The sequence below is a fragment of the Condylura cristata genome, unplaced genomic scaffold (assembly GCF_000260355.1).
Source record: "Condylura cristata isolate star-nosed mole 26May11 unplaced genomic scaffold, ConCri1.0 scaffold00020, whole genome shotgun sequence".
NCBI classification, from domain to species: Eukaryota; Metazoa; Chordata; class Mammalia; order Eulipotyphla; family Talpidae; genus Condylura; species Condylura cristata.
The window spans coordinates 35,104,013-35,125,449 of NW_004567121.1; positions in this window are offsets into that span (position 1 = coordinate 35,104,013).

Here is a 21,437-nt window from a genome sequence, read left to right on the forward strand (position 1 = left end):
GTGCATGAACTGCCAGTCATCAGGCAAGTTCCAGGCTGCCTTAGGAGATGCTGAGGAGGGAGTAACTGTGTTCAAGGCCCGCCTGCGTGTTCTCCCAGCACACGCACCCAGGGGAGTTTCCGCCTCCCAGCCTGGCCTCTCCTCGTGGCAGTTAGGTGATGACCACATCCTCCTCTTCCTTCCTTAGACTTAAATTTTGCAGAGCTGGGCTGCACCACGCTTCCTGTGAACGAGTGCATCTCTGACATAGAAGACTGTCAATGCATACTGGGGGGCTGACGAGTGAGCCAGTGAGATTGCAGGCTGACTTCTTGAAGACACTTCTTGAAGCTATTTCTCGAAGAACTGGAATTTCCATGAGCAGAAAAGCACAGTGATGCCACTCCAGGTGTGAGCAGTGCAAGTCAAGGCTGAGGAGAGGAGAGGCCAAGTTGCCTTGCGCAGAGAATGGCTGAGGGAGGCTCGGTATAAGCTCACGGTCGTTTGTTGGATGTTGAGTCATGAAGCATCCTTCAGAACACACGGATCATCATAGAAACCTTGGAGAGGTGCAATATAGGTTGCCCATTTTTTTTTTTACTTATTTATACATACAGAACTGGGGTACAGGCCAGAGGAGGGGGGAGGTGAGAGGCTTCACTGGAAACAGAGTGGGGAGCAGGACAGGCTGACTGAGGGGAGCAGCGGGTGGATCAGGAGAGGTCTGCCGCACCATGTGGGTCACCTCCCCGGCTGGGGATCGAACTCATGCTACGTGGCTGCAGGACAGCCTCGCAGTGCTGCACTTGCACCACCAGAGAGGGCTCCAGGTGCTCATTCTGAAAGAGTAAATAAATGACTGAAGCTCGCCGGGCCAAATAAGGGACAAAGCTGGGATGCGAACCCAGGTCTGTCTGGCTTGAAGGCCTCTGTGCCACAGGCCTCCGACGGGGCCTCTGAGTGGTGTTTGTTGCAGTCAGCGGCAGCCCAGGTGGCCTGTGCCCGGCCCCGCGGCCCCGCAACACCCCCTAGAGCCCACCATCTGCAGCGTCCAGCTGCATGCTTTGTCGGAGATGGCCAGGCAGGGAGTGTTAGGAGTCACAGACTCACCCTCTCCTTACGCCCAGGGCGTGGCTTGTGGCCTGCCGGAGCCGCTGCAGACCAGGACAGGGTGCTGGGACTGGCTGGATTCTTCTGCCTCCACGGAGCAAAGGGTTCCCAGAATCTGTAGTTTCACTTCAAAGCTGCTATAAAAGCATTTAACATATGGCAGAGATGTTTAATTGTTGAAATTAAGGGCATTATCCTGCGATGAGAAACTCACTTTGGAAAAGTGATTTCTATGTTGACAAAATATCTTAGTCCACCCATCTGTCCTTCACTTACTACCAAACACCCCTGCCCGCTCATCTCTTTCGGGAGAACGCAGGGTTTGGTGCCCATCCTGGGCCAGCAGGTGCCAGGCGACAGGTGCAGAGCGAAGCATTGGTGGAATGGATCCTGCTTTTGCTCTCTCCGTGGGGCAGAATGCCAAGGGCCACGGAGGCAGGGAGCGCTCGGGGACCCTCCCTTCCCGCATCCTGCTGCCCTGTGTAGCTTGCAGGACAGGACAGATGTGGGGGAGGGGCCTGCTCTCCTTGGTGATCTAATGGGTTGCCTGGGTGAGGGAGATGGGCCCCCTCTCTGCAGATGAGCACAAGGACATGAGGAAAACTCAGAGCTGTACCCAGAGTGAGAAGTCTGGCATCTGGTACCTTTTAGCAGTTTGAAACGGAGTGAACAGAAGGTAAAATGCATGGAGACGAAACAGCAAGTGTGAGAAAATAGAAGTAGGGGAGGTTCGACTTTCACTGGGAGTAGGACGAGGAGCCGCTTCCCTGTGCTCCCCGCTGTCGCTGACAGGGCTGCTGCTGCCACACTGCAGCTGCGCATGAGGTCGCGACCAGGGTGCCTGGCCGCTGTGTGGAGCTGGGGCAGGTGGCGTGGCTCTGGGGCTCCGTCTCCGCGGGCCTCACACCTCAGGTTGGCGGTGCCCGGCGCCAGGGCCCAAGGCTGCTCTTGGGACGTTCACAGAGGGCCAGCGTCCGCGCCCACAGATGCACGTGGCGCAAAACGCCTACAAAGCTCTTCCCATTGCAGTCGGAAATGTCCGTTCCCAGGTCAGAGGACAGAGTGACTTCACCCCGAAGTGCCGCGTTGCCTCACCATCAAGGTCACCAGGGACTGGAATGGGCATGAGAGCAAGTGGAAGGACATCTGCATGGTCCAGAAGTTGGAGCGTGATGGCTGCAGTTCAATCTGACTTGCCACGGTTTTTATAAATAAAGCTTTATTAAAACAGCTATCGCACACATTTATTTATATGAGTCTGCTTTCATGTGTGTCAGCGGAGGCGCCGTGGACAGAGACTTGTGACAGCCGCCAGCTGAGCAGCTGTGTGGCCACGAGACTCACCCGCCGACCACACCTACGCTGGCCCCCACGGAAACGCCTGCCACCCCCTGCGCCATGTCCAAGTGACTCCTTGCTTCTAAGTCCTGCAATTCCGTCTCTGCAGAATTCCCTCTGCAATCTACCCTGCTCGAATCCATTCTTGTACTTAAAAGGCTCAGGAAGCTGCAAATAACTAACTCCCAAATCAAATACCTGGGCAAGAAAAAAACATACGCAGGCAAAGTTGACTTTACAAGCATCTAGAATCCTGCCGGCTTAGACCTGGCAGGTATCACAGTTTGGTGAGAAAAAAGTTCAGAGGCACAGGCACGGGGTGTGGATCTTGACCCTTTCCCTCCTGAGGAATCACGGAGAAATTTGACAAAACTGCCACGAGCCTTTATTTCTGTGTTTATGCGATAGTCACCTCTTCCAGGACAGTGGCCAAAATGAAAGAACCCAGGAAGCGGTTATAAAACTGAAATGCTAGCAAAATATCAGGCATTGTGAAAACGGAAGCCTGAGACTTCAACCAGGGAACGTGTAATGTGACCGTGTAATGTGACCTCAGAAGGAAACAGCCTCCCACCCACCTCTGGATATTTCCCCAACCAAGCTGGTGCGGCGGGGGAGGGGAGCCTCAGATAAGGTGCCCACCCCGGGAATAGCCCTTCTCTGTGCTGCGCTGCCCGGCCACCGGAGCTCTCCTGCAGGCCCGACAGAGAAGCAGATGCTGCCAGCTGTGCCTGCCGCTGCCTGGGCCCCATGGCCGGGGAGGCACAGCTGCTGCTCTGCCTTTGTCTCGGGTAGTTTGGTTCGGAAATGTGGCCTTGTTTTCTGAGAAATTCCCACTACGGAAGCTTCGTCGTCTTTCCTTCCCCTGGAAGGGCCATTTGCCTTGACAACTCCAAGCCCACATGCAGTAACAAAGATTCTCTGTGCACAATTACGGGTGCTGAGAGACTCTCAGGATGGGGTGTAGGTTTTGGGGGGTGTGCACCAGGTGGAGCAGTGAGCAGCCCCTCACAAGGAAGGCAGGTAGGGCCTCTGCGATGTGGCTTTAGCCAGGATGCTGGGGAAGTCGCAGTTGCTCTGAAGCCTTCCGTCAGCCCAGCCTGGAAGAAAACCAATTTAAGCACCCTCTGGAAGACAATAGCGGGAGGGAGGGGCATGTGAGGAAGTCAAAATACACACGATGTCTCTGGGCCTCCGATCTTACTCTTTTACCTGGAGGGTCCCAACATTTATAAATCACGATGTTTTCACTGCAGCTTTATATAGCACATCCAGACCTGCTGCTCACAGGGTGCTATTCAGAGCTAACGATTTGCAGGGCATTTGGGGAAATTGCACCCTCTGCCCTCTGCAAATGAAAAGAGTTCAACTGACTATTCTTTCATTTTCTGAGCTCCATCCAGCAAGACTAGGCGTAGACTAAACACGCGCATATGGTCTGCACGCCGTCAATATGAAAAATGCATCAGCCAGTCTAAGTTTTGCTTTTGTATTTTGTGAGCCCTGTCAATCACAAATGAATAGATCCTGTTTGCAGAGAAAGAACAGATTTAAAATGACAAAACCAAAACATTTCTCAGAATCCCGGGAAGGTACTGGTGCTTTAAAAAAACTGACGGCAACAAAATTTCAAGTGAGTTGTCTTGGAAGGCTGTCAGATTTGGAGAGGCTGTGTTCTCTCCGAGCTGGAGGATCCCAGATGGAGTGGTTTCTGAGGAAAAACAATCACGGTTATATTCAGGAGAGCTTAGCTGGCAAGAAAATGGTGATTGAATTGATGCTATTGTGACATAATGTAGGAGTTTATAATTGCAATTTGTTATGAAACAGTTGGACTGAGTCCCAAGGATGGATATTTTAATGCTCCGTGGAGAAGCTGGAAAGAAAGCCAATGGCAAGGGTGGCGACGTTGGCGGGGAGACTGGCTGTTAGGAGGCCTGCTTGCTGTTTGCCTGGTGTGACCACAGAAGCTCCAACGCTGGCCTTTAGTCTCGCTGGGGATCCCAGGCATGACCATAATTGGGGACAGTCCGTCCACCCCACGGTGGGTGAACTCACCTGTGTAAGCCAGGGCTAATCGAGACCTGTCACGCAAACCAGCCTTTCGTATTGGCCTACCCAAACCAGAGGACTGGGTCCTCCTGCAGGAAGGCTGGGTGCCCCGAAGCTTGAAACCAGGGCCAGGCAGCTTCTATGCACAGAGTGTGGCCTCGACAGCCCAGCTTCCCACGAAAGCCCACTGTTGGGATGAGAGTGTGTGTCACACACTCAGTAGAGCAGTTTCGACCCTGCGGGCCCTGCGTGGTGACCCCACCGGTCTCCCCGCCGGCCTTTCTGGCCTGCTTCCACTGCGGTGTCCTTCCCAGTACAAGCCCAGCTCTGCTCTTTCATTGTGATAATGCTTCCACTTAGGTTAAAATGGGGGTCAAGTCAGTGATTTGGCCTGTCGCCAACATAATTTTCTTTACGTGTGTGCTCAGCACTCTTTAGAGGTTAAGCCAAACTCTGTCCTGGGAAGACACGTCAAAGCAGGAGCCTCAACTCTGGCCCAACCTTGCATCCCCCTCTCAGCCAATGTCTGTAGGAAACTGATCCACCTTCCCAAGAAAGCAGCTGAAGGACCATCAATTACTAGTGGGCTATGTATAAACCAGCTCAGTTTATATTCCCTCTAGCCAGGTATTCCTCCATGAAGTAGATTCTCATCACTTAACTTCATTTTCTTTAACACACACACATGAGATCATATAGATACACACACACAGACACATTTCTTTTAACCCAAGGATGTTTCAGAACCTTCTTGAATCAGTACTGTAGGCTACTACCTGCAAACTTGCTTCTTCTTCTGGCTAAATTCAGAAATAAATCTTTGACCTCGGGAATCTTGCTTTATTTATAGTTAGTATAATTAGACTTTGCCTCTCTTTAAAACTATTCATTCATTTTATTGACTTTTATTGTTTTAAAAAATCAGTCCATCACCCGTCGGCCCATTTGTACAGCAGAAAATCAACGGAAAGCCTCCAAGGGTGTGCCCTCCCCTATCGGCAGGGCAATGCTTAGGGCATTCCCTAAGCTCCATGTCTGTGCAGGGAGACAGACCCAGGGAGCGCGTGTGGTGAATGCAGCGGTGAGAAAGGCTTAGGGAAGGTGGGGGTGAAGAGAACAGCACCTGTCTGAGACTCTGAGTGCAGACTGGAGAGGCGAGGACAGACGGTGGAGGTGACGCCGTGCAGTGCACTGTGATCATCCCCACCCGAGGGGGGCACCACTGGTTCGGGCATGGGCGTCATGAGATCATTTGCCAGTTTTCTCCATGGCGTATATTCTGGCTCTTGCCATGTGCTTCTATATGGGAGGGCGGCATCTCCATGGGGTAGAAGATCCCCAGGGTCTAGTGAAACACCTAGGACATGTCTAGTGCTTTGTTATATTAACCAGATTGGCATTCATTGTCTATAGGCCTTTCTGAAGCTGTGTTAAGGTGGTGGATCTCACCTGAGGTTGTATCTTGCAGGAGACATTTGGCAATGTCTGGAGACACTTTTGATTTTATATTGGCTGCTGGAGAGTGTTACTGGCCTCCATGGGGGTAGAGAGATTCTTCTAACAACATCCCATAATGCCACAGGCATCCTCTCACAAAAAAGAACTATTTGACCCCAATGTCAATCATGCCAAGATTAAGGAAGCCCTGTTTTGAGATCATCTGCATGTTGAAAAAGGCAAACTGAGTTTCTAAGTCCAGCTTTCTCCAAACTAGCTGTGTGATCTTTAGCAAATCATTTAATCATGAACTATAATTCTCCACTCACAGAATGAGTGTTTGCTTTATTCATTTATTTTTTTAGATACATACTAGATAGTTAGATATTTAGTTTAGAGTAATGGCCTGGAAAGTCTTTTCCAGTGAGTCCAAGGATTCAGATGAAGATTTCAATCAACAAATCAGTCAAAGGGTTTTCCTGCTGCTGAAGTTTCCACTGCAATATATTGATTTTCGATACAGTGTTGTATTTGGATAATCTATAAAGGATTGGCTCGGCTAGACCCATGGGGCTGCCTTAAATAGAGACAGCTGCGAGGACTTCCCAGAAGACCTGCTCCCTAGCTCAGCCTCCTCTTTCCACTCAGCAGCAGAAGCTGTTTTAGTTATCCTCAGGAGCCTCTGGGAATTGACAGAATAGTTCACAGGGAAACGGTGTAATTTCTAGACCTTTGTAAGGTCATTAAAGATGATCAGTGTCCCTTGGGCCTTCCTCTTTCCACACAAACTCTTCAAATCTGCTGCTCCTTAACACCCACCCCCCTTCTTCATTCTCCATCTACCTTCTGCCCTAGAACAAGGATGATCCCATGGGGCGTGGGAAAAGGGTGTGGAGGGTGCACCAGTTGCTAAAATACAGTGAACCCAATAACCTCAACTTGTTGAATTCTTATGATGTGCTTTACATGTGACAACCTTGATACAGTTATTCGTTCTACTTGGCAGGTAAAATTGAGGCTTGGCAGTTAAGGAACTTTCTTTGATTTTGTTAAAAAAGGAAATAGCGAATACTTCACAATATATATGAGTGTGAAATGAGACACTGTTACACCGATGGGCTCGTGGGATGAAGGGAGGGTGATTATTACAACACATTTGACCCACATGGACAGCAGGTGAGGCAGAGAGACATAATAAGCTTTAGTTTCCACATTTGCAAAACTGAGGTAACGATTCTTGCCTTAGAGTTTGAATGTTTAATGCTGGAATATAGCAGCTACTCAATAAATAATGTTAGCTATCTTTGTGATTATTTATTCATTGGTGCAGATGTGATCTCTAATATCTTTGAAGATGGAAAGCCGTGGGTAAATTTGAAGAATTAAATTACTATATTAAAGGTTGCTTAACAATAATATTTTTCATATGTGGACCAGAATAATTCCATAGAATCCTCCACCATGTCTTAGCAATTCCAAAAACCCATAGGGTTTGGTCCCTGAAAGTTGTTTGGCAAATTCTTATTCAGTTGGATTTGTACATTGAGCCATTTTTGGACCACGTTATCTGTCAATTTATTCAACTCCCTTTGTTTCCATCTGCGTTCAGTCTTGAAGGAAAGCCTCAAATTTAGATTTGATAAAAATAAAATCTAGTTTTCTCTATATTAGGTACTATGCTAGGCACTGCCTTTTATTATCTGGGTTCCCATGGAGATACTTCCCTGTGGGACTGCAAAATTGAGGACTCTTATTGATCTCCAACAGTGCCATGCTCCTTCTGAGAAAGCATATGCCATGAGCATTCTCTCCTGTTGCAGCCACAGGAAAAGTAAGAGTCAGTGGAGAGAGAATGTGTAAGGATGGAAACACTCCCCCGTCTGCTAAAAGCCTTCTGGTCATCACATGGAGTTAAAAAAAAAATGTTATCACTATTGGGTTTATTTTATAGTAACAAAGGCAAGGTCTTGGATTTTGCCTCTAGATTACAGATACTTAATGACTCAAAATAGAAAAGCATTGTAAACCAGTGCTTGTGTTCTGGTTAGGTTTTTTTTTTTTTTCTCAGTCTCTGTAGGGTTGAATCACTCTCCTGTCCCCCAATTCATGTTCACCCCAACCCTCTGAATGTGACATGAATTGGAAATGGGATATTTGAAGTTATAATTTAAGATCAGGTCGTACTGGAATAGGACCCGAGTTCCAATGGGATTGGTGTCTATGCATGGTAAAATAAGCAGAGACAAAACAGAGACCCCTAGATGAAGGTAAAGGCAGAGATTGGAGTGAGATCTGACAAGCCAAGGAATACCACCTGAAAACAAGCAGGAGCTTGGAGTCATGGAACAGCCAGTCTTCCTCAGAGTGCCCATTGGCCTGAACCCTGACCACACCCAGGTCTCATGCTTCCACCTTCCAGATGGCAAAAATAATACATTTCTGTTGGTTAGGTCACCCAGGTTGCGGTGGGTGATGGCGGATGGTGGATGATCTATTTTGTGGCCCTTGATCATCGGACTAACTAAAGAACCTTATTGAAGTGTCTTGGAGTCAAGAAAAGTTAAACCTACAGTTCAGCATAACCATCTGTAGGTGCTACTTTTCTTACTTTTCTAGGACATCTGCCTTGCAAATCTGTCACAGAGACCTTTGAATGGTGATGAATTCCTGAATGGACATTGCCAGTTGCTATGAAGTTTTAACAAAATAGCTTCTGAGTTTACAATTCTTCTCTGGTCTTCAATTGACTATTACCTTTTTCTTTTCCAACTGACCTTTGCTTTTTAGTTGATCTTGATCAAAAATGATGGGCTTTCGTATGACAATAAGATATTGGCTCATTTTTCTATTACCAGGTGAATTCAGTTCAGTGTTGGTCTTGCTGAATGTGTTTCAGTTCACAATTGATGTTTTGAAAGGGTGAAGGTGGACTGAGGAGGTGCTAAGGTTTAAATCCCATCCAGCTTCAAAACAACCAAGAAAAGAGGAAGATGAGCCTGTCTTCTCAGAGTCACCTCCCAGGACTGGGCTTCTAGTCCTTGTTCCTTTTGATGCTACAGGAGGCACGAAAGGAAACTTAAGTCATTTCAACTTCAATGCTTTGGACAAGCAGAGAGTATGTGCAACTGTAGAGCACGGGAGGGCTGATCTGTCTGACACTGGTATTAGGAAGAAAGTGGCACAGTTTTGGAGTTGACATTTAACGAAAGTGAGAAAAGTCCAGGGTTCAGGTCAGGTGCAACAGAGATAAAGAATAAAGGCAGTGATAAGAGGTGTGTTGGGGTATTGACATCACTGAGTTCTGCCTGAAGAGAGATGGGGAGGCCTCTCTGGTGATGCAGGGGTTGAAGTCTCAGTGCAATCAAGCTATCACCAACCGCTGTGGCTGAGTTTGAACCCTGGCCAGGGCGTGACCCACAGGCCACAGCAGACCTCTCCTGCCTCCCTGCTGCTCCCTCAGCAGTGTACTTCAGTAGTGTATTTGTTTTCCCCTCTCTGTCTCTGGTGAATCCTCTCACCCCAGCTCTTGCTCTTGTATGCATAAATAAATGAAATATATATATATATATATATATATATATATTTTTTTTTTTTAAATGAGAGAGGTAGGGAACAAAGATGAGAAGGGTCAGGTGACCAAACACTCCTGCATAGAGTGGATGAACTTGACAGTCTTGCCTTTTCTATTTCACTATCTGGAATTATAAGTTCATGATGAGCTCCTATAAGATATCTTTATTCTCATTCTTTCACTAGATTCACACACATACTTGTACTTACACACGGGGAACTGTGAGTAAGGATCTTCAGTCTTATTTTACCTGAAACTCAGAAAGGTTAAAGAACCATATTTATACTAGTTAGGCAATAAATGAGCCAAGGTCCAAATATATTCTGATTGTAAAGCTCACCTTCTGTCAAGTGTACGCTGCTGTCTTCTTGAACGTGCTATCCTGTGACTGATCTGAAAGGCTAAGTAACCTACATCTTATCTCTGAGCTAGGCAATAATGGTAATATAGCACTTGGAAATTAGCTAGTTATGGAAATTTTATTTTTACTAAAAATCTATCAAGCTTTTATCTTTTCTAAGTGTCAACACCTGTATATTTAAATTCCCAAGGAAGTCTCCCTCTTTCTCCAAATAAGCACATTTCTTTAACCAGATCTTTGAGAGTACAGAATAATTTCTAATGACTGTTTCATTAAAGATGGAAAAGGGGGGGTGCAGACATATTACACTAAATTCCCTTAGAGCTAGAAATGGCACATTTCTTTATATAATTAAATGTGAGGTAGAAGCAATGTGTCAGAATCTTAAAATGTCAAACCAGCTTCCAGTGTGTATTGTTGAACTTATCTGTAATTTAATTAGTTTAAATAAAACATCATTAATTCAAGTCTTTGGAGGCTGAATCCTGGCTCTCTACTCTTAAGTTGATCAAGTGCTTCATTAATATCAGGTTAACTTCATTAGCAACTAGTGAAAATACTCCAAACAAAAGTAGTCATGATAATAACCCGAAACAATGCTACTGTGTACCACTTGATGTAAATGACTGTCTTTAATTCTCACAAAACTCAATGAAATTAGGTTGGCTTTACACATTTTTTAAAAATCAAAGCACTTTGGACAAAAACTTGCAGCCTTTGAAAATATCAAGAGTGTAAGATCCCCTGGCTAGTCCCAAGTTTCTCATCTGTCTGATCCAAAACTCCTGTTCTTAACTCAAAGAGAAGGCTCTTGTGTCCTCCTTCCCCTTCAGTGGTGTACAGGTAGATTGTGGCTGTCAGTGAAGTGTTACCGAAACCATGGGGCTAACCACTCATTCAGATGTCATCCAACAAATATTTATTAACGATTCAATGTCAAGCATTATGCTATTTGCTGGTGATGCAAAAGGGAATTGACATGTGCAATCTTTTACGTGTAGACGTACGACGCATCCTAAAATATAGCACACTGCAATAGATGGTAATCATCATTATGAAGGGAGAAAAGGCTAAAATAGAAAATGGGATTGAGGAAAGGATAGGGGGCTTTCTTTGAGAGGTGATATTTAAGCTGAAGAGTGAGAAAACCTGGTTGTGTGAAGAGTCAAAGTGGGACATGGTCTTTAATGCTGAAAGAACTGCATGTGCAAAGGCCTTGGGCCAGAAGGAGTTGTGCATCCTGCAGGAACCAATGGGAAGCACAGGAAAGGGGAGAATGATGACTTGGACTTGAGCACCAGCCCAGATCAGAGGGACTTTAGTATCCTTTAGTGTTTGTAAAGGTCTTAGTTTGCTATGCTGGAAATAAAGCTGACATACTTTTATGTTACCCAAGAAGAAAATGTATAAGAAGAAAAAGAAAGTAAATCATTTGAATAATCCATTTCAAAAGTTCTTCACTCTCCTTCATAGTTGGGGGTCATTTTCTGACTGATTGTTTTTTCACACCATCTAATTTTCCATGTTATCAAAAGTATTGGTAGTGTTATATTTAAACCGAAGTTCTTCACTATTGCCCCAATATTTTATTTTAAGCTGGTGATAACCATTATGTAGATTCTGAAGCTGGTACTTTCTCACTTTTGTTTTTAATCATAAAGGTTGATCTACTTGCCACTACAACACAATCAGAAAGTAAGTCTTATATTTCTTCTATAAATAATCGTAGTGGTTTATCAATCTGAACATTTAAGGGATACTGTTATCCGAGAGTGCACAAAAATGATCACGTTTATACAGGTGCAAGGAATGATAACTGTCGCTGGGCCAGCAAAAGCAGAAGTGACAGGGATTAAGAGACACAAACCAACTTTTAAAACTGATAAGCAAGCCTCTTGCAATTGATTAAACACGGTTTTATAGAACTAGAAAAGTTGGCTCTTCAAGCCCGGTGTCAACGCCCTAATTGCTGAACTTTCTCTGTTCCTCTTGATTTCTGTTTGGAAGTTGGTCTACCCATCTTCAGTTCCTCTGTTGTAACACCTTGTTAAAAGCCATGTGTGGGAGCTAACGTGGATGACCACGTCACCCAGCTCTCTTCTTTAGAGTCAGAGCATCGTCATGTGTGCCCACAGTCCACTGGCAGACCGAGTCATGTGGGCAGTCCCAGCTACAGAGGAAGACGGTGAGTAGTGCCTCTGGTTGTGCTCAGCTGGTAGAGAAATTAAGAAACTGGACCACTGAGGCTAAATTTTCCCAAGGTAGCAAGCAGGGGAACACAAGAGCTCGACCATAATATCTCTAAAGCTCAGTTTTCCCATGTATAAAATAGAAGAAACAATAGTATCTACAGCAGCTTTCTACCACACAAATTATATGATACCATACATAAAGGAAATGTTTCACTAAGACCAGCACGTGGTTTCAAATCACACCAATTCAACTTGACTCAAAACTGCAATTTTTCGTAATGTAGCTTAAATCTATTTTTTTCTTCTCCTTTGACTAAATAACACTGGTTAAGAAACGATCATGGGCCCTCCCTGGTGGCGCAGCGGGTTAAAGCACAGCACTGAGAAGCTAAAGCCACTTCCGCATGAGTTTGATCCCCACCTGCCCCGGAGGTGACCACATGGCACGGCAGACCTCTCCTGACCCGCCCGCTGCTCCCTTCAGCAGTGTACTTCATCAGTTGGCCTGTCCTGCTCCCCACTCTGTCTCTGGTGAAGCCTCTCACCGCCCCTGAGCCTCTGGCTTGCACCCCAGTTCTGTATGCACAAATAAATAATATTAAAAAAAAAACTATCATGGGTTAGGCATTAAAGTTATTTGATTTGATTTTGCTTTTTTTTAAAATTTAACATTGTATCTTTTATTTATTTATTTTAAAATGATGCCTTTTATATTGATGTAAGGTTGGTTTACAAACTGACTTAGGAGTACAATTTCACACTGTTTCTGGTATTTGCTACAGCACCAACCACAAAAGCACCTGTACTCCTTGTCCACAGTCTGTTGGGGCTGAGCACTGGGAACAAAAGAGGGGGCCTGTGCTCCTGGTCATGGTTTGATTTGCCCCCCCAAACTGTCCTACTTCTAGTGGCCTAAATTCCTTGTGGGAGATTTCTAGGGTCTGTTTTTCTTGATCTCTGTCTGTTGCTTTGTTTTGTTTCTCCATATTCCAGTCATCTGGTGTTTGCTCTTCTCCTGACTTACTCCCCTTAGCAAAACCCCCTCCAGTTCCATCCACGTGGTCGAACATGGCAAGCTTTTTCAGTACACACTTGGTCATTTAATCCTAACAAAACATAAGTCTGGCTTTCTGACCACTTGCATTTTACAGAGCAAGACATCAATTTTGGAGAGATGAAGTATCCGCATTTCCCTTCTCAACCATTAGCTTGATGTTTCTTCACAATCCAGCTCCATTCTTTCTTCCCTTGAGGAGCTGTCCTTGAGGAGCACAGCCCAGGTGGTGACAGAGGAGCAGGTTGGACATACACACCTTCTGCACATTACCTACCAACCCACCGGAAGCTTTCACATTACCCACCAACCCACTGGAAGCTTTGGTGAGTCAACATGGTTCTAAGTATCCGTTGTTTCATTAATGGATCAAAGCAGCATGCTGGAGACATTGCCTCCCTATCCTTGCAGTCCTTCTGAAACACAGATCTGCTGATGACAGCCATCAGTAGCAACTCAACCCTACTTGTTGTAAAAGGCTCTCGACCCCTCCCATCACCTTGGCCCCCTCTCCCTGCATGTGCCTGACCCAGCTAAATCAAACCGTGACAGTGAACGCTGCTCCCCTCTTTTGTTTGCAATGATCCATAGCTCGTATGTCCTTCTCCCCGCTCTTCACCATTAAACTGGTTCCCAGGACTCCTTGTGTGGCCATTCTCTCTCTCTCAGCCTCCCTGCAGTTTGGATGTGAATGCACTCTTACTTCTCCGGGCCCCAAGCCCAAACCCTGTATAATTTTATCGTCCTACCCAGAGAAATTTACTGCACTTTTTTGTTTAGTTATTTGTTGGCATGCCACCTCCGTGTCATGCTGATCTCCACATGGGCCACTTGGAAAGGTCACCATTCAGTTGCTCAACCTCTCCTCCTTCCAAAATACTCATGCTCCTTCTTTTCTTCTCACCTTGAAATAGGTCCACTTCTTAAAAGCTCTTTTGTGTCACTTTCTTTCTAAAGAATTGCTCTCATTTGTCTACCACTTTATGAAGACTGTTCTGTTGAATCCCAAGAATAGACTTGTGGATTGTTGTGATCAGCATCTCAGTGATGGAGATTAATACCTTCCTACTAGTGCCAGATACCTCAGCATGGATCGCAGGGTCTCAGAAGAGGAGCTCAGAATTGATATTGAACACTAAAATATGAAAATTTCTGAGCTTGTGTTGAAGGACACATAAAGATGATGAAGTGATTAGCCCTGATGTTTGGATTCACAATCTGGTAGGAAGTGACAAGAACACTGTAGTAGTCATAGCAACAACAATAGTGAGACAAGTGTTTTTGGGTGCCTTCTATGGACTATATAGTTGTTGTATTTATTTTCATTCTCACAATGAGGTTGCACTGTCATTCATCCTTCTGAATAAGGAATCTGAGTTTGGAGGTTTGGTGACCTGCGCCAGCATCCCTAGTTGAGTGCAATACAGACCCTCTAATCCATGCCCATCTGGCTCTTTCCGCTATACCACATTGCCTCTTGGGTGCAATAGGTAGGTGATGAAGGAGAACAGAGAACTGAGTTTGAAGGAGTGTTATGGGCTGAGCTGTGTCCCCTGAAATTCCTAGGTTGGCATAAGTTCCACCCCCACTCTTACCTCTGAATGTGACTGTATTTGGAGAAAGAAGATTTAAGGGATAATAAACTAAATGAGGCATTATAGGTAGATCCTAATCCAATATGACTGTTATCCTCATAAGAAGAGAAAACTGGGACATAGATACACACAGAGGGAAGATACAGAAGGAGACCATCTGCAAGTCAAGAAGAGTAGTCTCAGAAGAGACCAAACCTGCCACCATCTTGATCTTGGAGTTCTTGTCTCCAGAGGTGTGGGAAAATAAATTCCTGTTGTATAAGTGTACAGCTGCCTGTCTGTGGTACCATTTTTATAGTAACCCTAGCCAACTAATTGAATGTTCGAGGGATGGAGAAAAAGGGTGGTATGATTTACTTATCTGGGCAACAGAGATAATTTTCATTACATACACATCTTTAGGAGAAGGGGTAGCTGGGAAAGAAAAGAAAATGAGTTTTATTAAGGTCATAACTATGGATTGATCTGCTCACTAATTATGCATGGAGGCTGGGTAACCCCAGAACGCATTGAGGCCAGAACTAAAACTGTGGGCAGTGTGTAATTTCACGTGTGACAATGCATCTTGCAGGCTGATCTGTGCTCCTCTTCAGTCTGAGCAGAATGAGAAGGAAATTTCACTGCTAGATGTCAGCTCAAGGTTGAAATATGACTTGGCCCTTCTCCTCCAGCGTTTTAATAAAGGTATTAGGGTTGATCAGAGATTGGAATCCTGCTTAGCAGACCTGTGGTTGCTTTTAACTCACAAAAGTAATTGAGATTTATGAACTCCTTATTAGCTCCTTAAAACAAAATGAGGGACTTGAAATTCCCATCCGTCACGATTAAGGAGGGAAGAATTTATTTTTACTCTTAAAAATCTTACTCTAATGAAAATGATTCCTTTTCACCTTTCCCCTTTTATATCACTTGGGAGAAAGATCCCTATGAAGACTTAAAGAAAGGGGTTAAGAGCAGAAAAGTGGAAAGCCCTGAGTCTTTATTTTCAATGCTGCAAATATGTTGAGCATTTAGTTTGTGCCAGAAATCCTGCCAAGCTCCAGAGATACGAAGATGAATAAAGTAAGGTACCTGATCTAAGTTCTAAGTACAGTTCTTCTGACTTGAATACATATGTTTTTTACCTATTCCCTTGGAGGGAATCTACAACATTTCTCACTTGCTCTTCCACATTATTCTTCAAGGTCGTTTTGTAGGAAGATTAACTATATTGCTCCAGGTCAGACTAATTTTGTGTTTTGATCCTAGTTCTGACTTTAAATGTCTAGAAGACTGGGCTGGTTCTTGTTTCATCCATCACAGATGGTGCCTAAGAACCTTTGAACTCTGGCTTCAAGTCAAATCAACAGAGTTGACTGGTGACCTACAAGAACCTACCAGGGCTGGGAGTTCACCTGGGGCATATGGCCAGACCGGCACAGAACTCTGTGTGCATGTGTTTGTGTGGAGATTTTTCTCCACTCTCATCTTGGGTTGTGGTCTGTCTTGTGCATTTTCCCCTGAAGTCTATTTTGTGAAATATAATTGAAATTGAGACGCCAGTGATTTTTTAATCACATTCCCAATTTATATCTCATGTAACCATATGCCAGTGTTCTCGAAGTGTTACAGGGATATGAATTATGCTGAAATTGGATTAGGCAAATACACATTTTCTTTAAAAAATAGATACCCAGAGCAGTAATTTAATTCCACCAACTATAAAGATTCTCTCAGAAATACCCTGTGTATCTTATCAGCAGCTCATTGTGAATTTTCTTCTGGGCTACTTTCTCTGCCTTTTCATATTCTTCCAGAATTCACTGTATTTAACAAACATTAGCAACTGTAGAAAGTCAATTTATATCAAAACCGTTCCTAAATGTAAAGAAATCAGGCTTTTAGAGGAAACCATCAAGACCCTTCTTTCATTTGGGGGAAGCAAAATAAAATGCAATTAAGTGCCATTTCCCTCTGAGTAGATATTTTAAGCTATAGCACAACCAGAATATTTGAACAGTTATTAGAACAGTTTCAAATCCTAATTGGCTGTGGGGCAGGCATTATCTTGTTGTTCTGTAATAACAACATGGTTTGCTGTGGACTGAGGTGAGCAAACAGCACCAAAGGGATGGTGTTGTGGGTGCTATCACTCTGGCTTCTGCTGGAATATTTCTCATGACTAATAAATGCTGATGTTTAAATATGCAACAGTAAATGTAGTAAGACTGGAGCTAAAATTCTCTCTCAAACAATTCACAAGCTGTCTTCTGAATGACTTTTGAAGTGACATCGTGGGGTGGTCACATGTGTGACTTCTGAACAATGTCCTTGCGCCACTTCTCCCCAGCCATGAGAGCCTAGCCAAACTATGGAAATTCTCTGTTCAGAGATGTCAAAATCTGGCTCTGAGTATTAACTGCGCTGACACATATGAAGTGCTTAGGATAATGTCACAATGAAATGCACAGAATTCATATGAACAACTGTTTTCTATTAGTGTTATTTTTTAGATCAGCTTAATGTACTATAATTGGGCATGGTAGTAAAAAAAAAAAATGTCCCTCCCCAAGATGTTTGCTCCCTAATTCCTGAATCTGTGACTGTTACCTTAAGTAATGACAGAGGCATTGTGCATGGGATTAAGTTAAAGGTTTTGAGATGGGAAGATTGTTCTGGATTATCTGGTGGATCTGGTATAATCATATAGTAAAAGAAAGAGCAAGGAAGGAGATGTGAAGGAGGAAGCCAAGGTCTGTGCTGTGTGCTTGCTGACTTTGAAGGCAGAAGAGGCCATGAGTCAGGGAGAGCGAGCTCCAGAAGCTGGAACAAGCAAGGATCCTCTTTTCTAGAACCCCCAGAAGGAAGGAACCTGTCAACATCTTGATTTAATAAGACAGCCAATTTCTGGAACTTTTAGAGAACAATTATAGTGAATTCTGTAGTCATTTGTTACAGAAGCTGTAGGAAACTAATACTTTGGGCTGTTTGTGACATCCTTCAACATGAAACATGGGTTTCAAAGCCCAAAGTCCATTTCCTGACACTCTGACTTCCAGGCTACATTTTCTACCTTTTCTGTATATGGCTCTGTTCTACAGAAAATTTGTTACCTTGTTCAAACACGCCTTCGTCCTACCATCCTTCCTTCTGTTGTCATCACTTATGTATTTTGAGTGTGCCTGAAAAGTCCATTTTTTCCCTCTCCCAACACAACTATTTCTCATCCTTCAAGGTCAAGACCAAATGCCTTCAGCCTGCTTTTCCTAGTTGGCCATTCATCCTGGATCACAGATCTGTCCTTGAGGACCTAGCAATGTGCAGATCTAGCTGCTGGTCAAACCTATCCAAGTAGCCAAGCACAAGAAGATTCAACATCAAATGTTTTTTATTCACAAATATGGTTGAAAAGCTGAAACTGTTAGAAGGTCATTAACCCATACTGTTGTGGAAGTATCTGCAGAAAAGGGGTTGAATTTATGCTAATAATGAAGATTATATTCACAATTCTCACTTCTTTAGGTATTTCCATTTGTGAAAGATATCTGCAACCAAGCAGGTATCTACTAATAAATTTTCTCCCTACCGATCTGATGGGAGTCATCATAGGGATTAGCAAAGATGGCAGAAGCATCAACTTGGTAAATATTTACCGAACCCCTACCAGGAGTCAGAGACTGTGCTAAGTGTGGAAGCAACAGAGATGAATAAAACACAGTGTCTGTTCTCATGGAGTCTTGGGGAGAGCATGCCTGGAATTACCAGCAATTAGCAAGTGTTTGTAGACTATATGAAGAAGATTTAATTGAGCAAGGCATATTCAACCAATTGTAACGCTGTGTGAGAAGACCACTGTGCTTGTACAATCAGAGCACCCAGGAAAGGACAGGGTGAGGGGGAGCACAGAAAAGACTTCACTAGGCTGTGAAAGATGGATGCAGGTTTCTCATGCAGGAAATGTGTGGTGGAGTTCAGAAAAGCAGAGTTTCCAGTATTCTGTGCCTCACACAACACTCACTAGCTTTGTTGCTCAGAAAGCTGCATCTGTAGGCTAACTTGAGGAAGGGGCCCTGCCCCTCAGCATGTTTCTAAAATGGATCCAGCATCTCTTTTCTTTAGCTACATAAACAAGAAAAGCGAACACATCCATGAATTAAAAGGCACAAATCCCTTAAGCTGCTGCTTCCTTGCAAAGTTTTGACGTAATATTTTACCAGAAGACTCATTTATTATACTTCACTTGCCAGCTAAACTTATCCCAAAATTTCTTTTTATTTCTAGAAGTTTCTAATCAGTTTTGTATCACAACTTACCAGAGATACTTAAGAGGAGAGGCAGATGACATTTTTTGGTCAAAGAGATGAACTCACTTTTCTTAGTAAAATTCCTATGGGCCTCTTTCAAATCAAAAGCAAATGTAAAATTAGTTCATTTAATTTTCTTTGTGAATATTTTAGCCCTGGTGATTGAGATTATGGTATCTGGAAATTATTCGTGGAGAATTTGCAATCTTAATAGAAATCCCTAATGATCCAAAAGGTTGTCAACAGATTGGGTCAATCTCTTTCTGAATGTGAGATCCTCGTGGGCCTACCTCTCCAATTGACCATAACTTGCTCTTTTTCTTAATATTCCTCCCAGCGTGTAAAGACTCCTCATAAGACTTGTTTCTATGGCTGTTCTCTTGTACCCCAACCTTTATGGAGTCATGATTCCCCTTTGTTTATTTCTCTGTTCTTGCACATTTGAGGATGTGAGACTTCAAGATACCTAGGCAGATGTCAAAAGTTTTCTTATTCTTCCTTCTCCTCCATCATTGCCGCTCTCTTAGATTTACTGCGTACCACTGTTCGTTAAATTGTTAGTTTCTCTTCTGTGACTAAAGTACTTATTTAAGTATTAGTGCTTTTTCCCCACATCTTAATCTCACAAAAACATTCTTCACACTTGTTAAATGATTTAAGTTGACTATGTGACAAGCATGCTTTATCTTTCCAACTTGTTTTTCTTTACCTCTGTTCATTTCTGCAGACTTGTCTGTGTTGCAGCCAGATAATGTCCAGCAGCAATAGGCCTCAAATTCCAGACCCTAATTTTGAAATGTTTTCAAGGCTCACATATAATTTAGTTTAAAAATGTGTGCATTCGGAATCAACCCAAATACCCAAAATTAGGTAACTGAATCAAGAAGAAGTGGTACATATATGCAGTGGAATATTACTCAATGATCAAAAATGATAAACTTGTGTCATTTGTGGCAACACAGATGGAGCTGGAAGGGATCATGCTTAGTGAAATATGCCATGAAGAAAAAGAAAAGTATCAGGTGGTTTCATTCATAGTGGGAGTGTAAGGGATCAGGAAAAAAAAAGTAATTATAATAAAGTAAAAACTAAAGTCAACAAACAGCTATAAACCAGAGACACTCTGGGGGGGGGAAGGGAAATGGGATCAAAACTGGGGTGGGAAGAGCACACGGGACTCTGGTGATGGCACAGGGGTGAAGTGGTGGTGGGCAGTCCACAGGGATACAACCCTGATGAAGAATGATGCAAAAACTATTCTTTTTAAAAAATTGTCCATCCACCCAGTTAAAATCTGGACAAAACATTATTTCACATCCTGTTTATTAGTCAACATTTCCTTTTAAAATATTATGTATTGCTGTAAGATTCCTAGTTATTTTTGGTGGGTGAACCACCTAGGTACTTAAGACAATTTGTGGTAGCGCTTTCTTGTTATGACTAAGATTTAAAATGTTTTAAAAATCTCAAGAGTTTAGGTAAGTGAGTCATCCTCCTGGATGAATAAAAGTGAAATTATTTTTCATCTAAATGGATTTTTTAATGAGGAACTGAAATGTACAGGGTATATTTTTAACTTACCTAGTACAAGCTGAACACACTGGAAATCAACTTTCACTTCTGTCATGTAAATTCTGCGAATGGGTTTAGAAGTCCAGATTCTGTGGTCAGACCAGCAGTGAGTTGCCCTCAGGTCACAGCAAAATCCCAGAGGAAACTGAGCAAAGGAGGCTGGGAGAAGAGGGTGGGGTCAAGGACAGGTGCCTGGGAGGCAGAGGACTTCAAGATGCAGTTTGATGAGCCCTCTGTGGTGCCCGGTGGGGAAAGTTTGTTCAGGTGTCTCAGGATTGAAGCTTTGTATCAGAACATGTTCTTTCACCTCAGAGCTCTTAAAACTTGATGCTGTGTTTTCTAAACACGCTGCTGTGTCCCAAAGTCCCAGCACTTTCACAAGGGAAATATAAGTGTGGAGTCTCTTTTACTTGGTTCCCTCAGCACTAGGGAAGTATTTCTCTGGCAGACTTTTTTGAAATTAGATTCTTAAGGGAAAGTATGACGAGAAGTTGAATTTATTTTTGCTCCCTATCTGGAAGAAAACACCTTGATATGTTGTAAATGGATCTAGGAAGAGGTCAAGGTGTAATTAAGTTTTTCCGTTTGTTACTGTGTTTGCCATAGGTCTGGACTGTGTTCTTAAAGATTTGTTTAGTTCCTCTTGCACTTAATTTAAAAATATTAGAAGAATGAATAACAGCAGAAATAGAAATAGGCAACTAATCTCTCTTCCAAAATAGAAACTTCCTTTGAGAGGTAAAGTTTAGTGTGATATCTCCATGTTTCATAGTCTTATTTTCTGATTTTTACACTAGACATTTTTTTTTTCTTAGAAGAACTGGGGTGCAGGCCAGAGGGGTGGGGTATGAGAGGATTCACCAGAGAGGCACAGCTGGCAGCAGAACAGGCGG